We start from the raw sequence: 5,078 nt of genomic DNA, 5'->3' as shown, positions 1-5,078 counted from the left end.
GGTGAACTTCCCCTTCAAATATGTCGAAACCTAATCTCTATAACATAGAGCAGCACAGAAAAGGTTGTATTTTAGACATATGGCAATGGTCGCAACCTCACACAAGGATCTTCTGAACAGTCTCCTTAATTCTTGTAGAGAGATCTTTCAAATCAAAAGAAGGTTGCCACTTAACTCTAAGATTACCGGTAAGATATGAGGTTCCGACAGCCAAGTGACATGTGAATTTGGAAGAAGGAAAACTATAAAGGTCATTTTATCTAACACTGCCTAATTATAACAATAATAATAATAATAATAATGTTATATTTACCCAGGGTAGCCACTTCAGTTCCGCAAACTGCTCTCCCAGTGTGCCCTGCTATTATTATTACCCGGCTAAGCTAGGCTACCGATTCAGGCGCAAACAGCTTGAGGTATTATTTCCTGCTGGTACCCATTTACCTCACCTGGGTCGAGTGCAGCACAGTATGGATAAATTTCTTGCTTAAGAAAAACACACCACGGCTAGGATTCGAACCAACGACCCTCTGTCTGAAAGGCGAGAGTCAGAACCACTAGACCACGACGCGCCTTCATTATAAAATTCAGCCTATCATCTTTACACGGATATACACAATGGTTTAAAATGAAAACATCACAACTTTGGATCAAATATTTCATTGTACTTGACAACAGGGTTAGAAGGGTTAATTGTTAGACCCCTTACCAAAAGGTAGAGCCCCAACTTTTTCCCAAAAAAAATAATCAGAAACATCTTTACATCTGCCCTGAAAGCAGGAGATGGCAGGTTCAAAACCCACTGGTTCCAATTTTTTCTGACCTATGATTTTCATTACAGATCAAGCATAGCAATCTTAAACACATAGGAGTAATGCCGAAAATTTGTGAACAAATCATCTTTACATCGATATTTCTCATACTTCATACTGGACATAAAATGGGGGATGCATGGGAGTTGCTCAGACAGTTGCTTTGATTGTCCATTTATAGTGGGATTCCTGGGCCCCATCTTACAAAGAGTTACGATTGATCCAATCATTCTTAACTCAATGGACATCCATCAGTGTCATATTTTTTTTTTCTACAGGAAATTTGCAAAATGTCCTTTGTAAACAAAGGAAAACACACCAAATTGTCAAGAAATCAATGAATTTATGGATACACATTCATATCTAGAAATTTGTTTGAACAAACCTGCATTTTATATGTTGACTTTGCTGGCTTTCCATAGTTGCGGTTGATCGGATTAATCCCAACTCTTTGTAAGTGATCTTGAACGATGTTGCTCATCATCATCACAAAAAAAATTTAAAAAGCATTACCTAAAAAAATTTAAAAATAATTAACAAAAAGAGAGTATGGGATGGATTTTTGTTAATGTTACTGTTATTTTTACTGAAAACAGAAATAAAATACATATTTATGATTATATATGATAATGAACAACATAACTACACTACTACTTAAAGGGGAAGTTCACCCTGACAAAAAGTTTATTGTAAAAATAGCAGAAAAAATAATAAAAAATATTGACGAAGGTTTGAGAAAAAATCATCAAATAATTAAAAAGTTATTAGAATTTCAATTATTTGATTTGTGACGTCATATGCGAGCAGCATTCCTACATAGCGAATGGTAAAAAATCAATAAAATGTCATTTTCTCAGAAAATTGAAAATGGTTTTTACTGTACCTTTCGTATATCAATAGACAAATCACTTCACACCCCATCATGAATAGAAAACAAAATTAAGTCATCAGCAACCATATAAAATTTGAAATCCATGCATTTTATATTACATAACACATGGGGCAGCTGCTCGTTTATGACGTCACAAATCCAAAACTTTGAACTCTAATAACTTTCTTATTCTTTAACAGATTTTCCTCAAACCTTCACCAATATTTTTTACTATTTTTTCTGCTATTTTTACAACAAAGTTTTCTTCAGGGTGAACTTCCCCTTTAACTATCTTTGGCACATGGATCGTTATGAAAATCTTGATGAAATACAAGAAATAAAACTTCTTTTATTTCATACCAAACACATCAACATGAAAATGGAATTCAAAATGATTTCAAAAAAACAGGTGCACATTAATATTTACTCCCATAAGGTATACCATGCAATGTTTGATGTGGCAGTTTAGTACAAGGCGTGCAACATACAGAGATACAATCAACATTTATGATTGCAGCTTTTCTTCTGCATAAACATTATGTTACATTTCATTATACAGTTGATTGTATTTTTTTCATGTTACTTGGCCAAAATTTGTTTGCAAGGAGTACCTGCTATTGACCAGTCGGGTCGTAAGGTGTGCGGAGGCCTTAAGAGAGAAAATAGCAAAATTACCAATACAGTCCACAAAAGAAAGTCAGCTGCATGAACTTGCACAACACATTAGAAAAAAAAATAATCGTAAACCTATAATTTGGTCACAATAACACAAGAGGTAGAACCATGTGTACTCTGGTGAAAAAATAGTAGATTATCACTTGGTCTACACCAGCTTTGTCTCATCCCATATGGGCTAGTCTCAGAGCTAACCATTTTATACAGTCTAATTCATATGAAGCCAATTTATCATTATGTAAAATTAGTTAGGCTATACCCATAGGCACGTATTCTAGTTTAAAGTTGAGGTTTAATCACGGGTCGTGTGGTCCAGTGGCTAGAGCATTGGACTCATAATCGCAAGGTTGTGAGTTTGAATCCCAACTCTGCCATTGTCTCCACTTTGATAAAAAGGCCCAAGAGTGATATCTGTCATTTATTACGTCAGCCACTATGGCTGATTAACCTAGACGTAAAATGTTTCCAAGGTAATTGGTTATATACCAGCTTGGCGTTTACCAGCAAAAAAATGCTGCCCTGCCGAGTTCCTACGGGAGTTACCACAAACAGAAACTATGGAGAGCCAATTGGGGCACAAATCCCTCACAGTACACATCCAATTTATAAACTAATATGACACCCAAATTCTTCACAATTGTCTGGGAATGATAACTGAAGTATTTCGAAGCATTTTTCCTTGCTATGAAAGCAAAAGGAAACAAATTTGTAGACAAACAAAATATACAGTATAAACAGAATTTTGAACTTTTAGCCCCCATAATTTTAGCAGAAAGTAAGACTGTGGTCTAAGTTAGACCCGACTTCAGAATACAGGCCATTGCCTCTAATATACCACCTGGTCTAACACCATTCCAGCTATATGGTTAGATATGGTTTTATGAGCCTACTTTTCATTTGACAAAGTAAAAAACAATTCGAGTAGTAGAAGTGGAAATTAGAGCAACTGGGCATAAGACCAAATGAGGAATGAGCTTAGTGGGTATTAGACCAAATGGCAATAAGACCAAATTGAAAGACCATATGGCCCGTATTCTGAAGTCAGGTTTAACTTAGACCATGGTCTAACTCTGTGCTAAAATTATGGGAAGCTGAAAGTGTCATAATTTCTATTAAGTTGTATGTTTCTTATATTTACTGTGCTCTTTCCTGATTCTTCAATGGTGAAGACAATCATATATCTATACATGTACATGTACTTCCTGGACAATTAAGAATTATTTGATAGCCAAATGAGCTGAAATATGATATCTCTAAGTAGTGATTTATGTAACAATTGGCTATCCATACTTAAACCACAACTTTAGACCTGAGTTTAAGTTAAACCTGACTTCAGAATACAGGCCTATGGGTTTTACCCTCGTAGTTTTAGACAATCTGACAAGCAGACCAACTGATTGGAGACTAAGGAAATAAACCTCTCAGGTTACTACAAAGCACCCGACCAACTAGGCATGTCAAAAACAATTCTCAAATACAATTTATTTCTATAAAGAGAGTGCATATGAAAAAAAGATGTATTCCACCATTTCTGAAGAAGCCTTCAGAATGCAAGACCCCCTTAATACAAAATATACTTAAAACATTACCAAAAAAATGCATAAAACAAATAAGGTACAGTTAAAACATTTATACAAAAAACATCATCTTCTCTCCAAGTATAAATGTGCATGACCAGTTGCTGACATGGCAAGAAACAAACTGCACTTTGGCGGATGAAACTCATAACATATCTCCTCTATTTCTAATCAGTCTCGATGCAATTTGCATTTATAGCAAGAAAGATAAATTCAAGTATATAACGTACTTTGAAACCTTTGACTCTGTGACCCAACAATCAACTCATCATGTCAAAGTGTATATATGAGACGAGGTTGAATTTGGTCCCTAAATCACTTCTTTGGTTAATGCAAGAACGGAGAGCAAGATATGTCAATGCACATACTGTAATGGCCTCTGTATAACCTTTGACCTCTTTTCTTCAAATCTGTAATAAGGTCACCGTCACATTAACCATCATTAGAATTGGATCCCTCATTTGGTTCTTCAAATACAGCAAGAAAGAGATCATTCAGTTATGAATAATGACTTCCGGGGCCCCTGCAACAGAGTTGCGATAAGACGCAACTCAAAAAATCTTGCGCAACTTGATTTTCAGCCAAAGAAGCACCCGTATCCGGGACTTGCGCTTGATATTTTGACTTGTGTTTAAATGCAACTCTTTCTGCAACAGGCCCCTGTCACTTCTGACTCTAAGAACATCAAAGCTAACAGAATGATTGTCACTCGCATCAAGCCAAATGTTAAATTACATCTCCTAAAATGACTCTTCGGTTACCAAGAGAACGAGATATAAGATCATTGCTATTCTTTCTCGCAAAGGACTGAGCTTGAAGTTCCATCAGATGGTTCTTTATTCATAGCAAGAACGGAAACGCAACATAACAAATGGGTTATAAAAAATGATGCATATAGCGGGCAGAGGCATGAATTAACTAAACGTATAATTGCATGAGGTATTTACAAGAGATGTGGATTAAAAATAAAATCAAAGGAATGCAAATAAATACTCATGACACATAAAAAAATAAAGTTACTTTAAAAATATCAAAAGTCCTCTTTCTTTCCATCTATGTCTGTCTGTATGTGAGAGAGTATTTCTCTCCCACTCTCTTTTATCTCTCTGCAACTTTTTGATATCCTGCCTCCATTGTTTTTAA

The sequence above is a fragment of the Lytechinus variegatus genome, chromosome 17, assembly GCF_018143015.1.
Source record: "Lytechinus variegatus isolate NC3 chromosome 17, Lvar_3.0, whole genome shotgun sequence".
NCBI classification, from domain to species: domain Eukaryota; kingdom Metazoa; phylum Echinodermata; class Echinoidea; order Temnopleuroida; family Toxopneustidae; genus Lytechinus; species Lytechinus variegatus.
The sequence above is the reverse complement of the archived record's forward strand: the minus strand, read 5'-3'. Positions refer to the sequence as shown.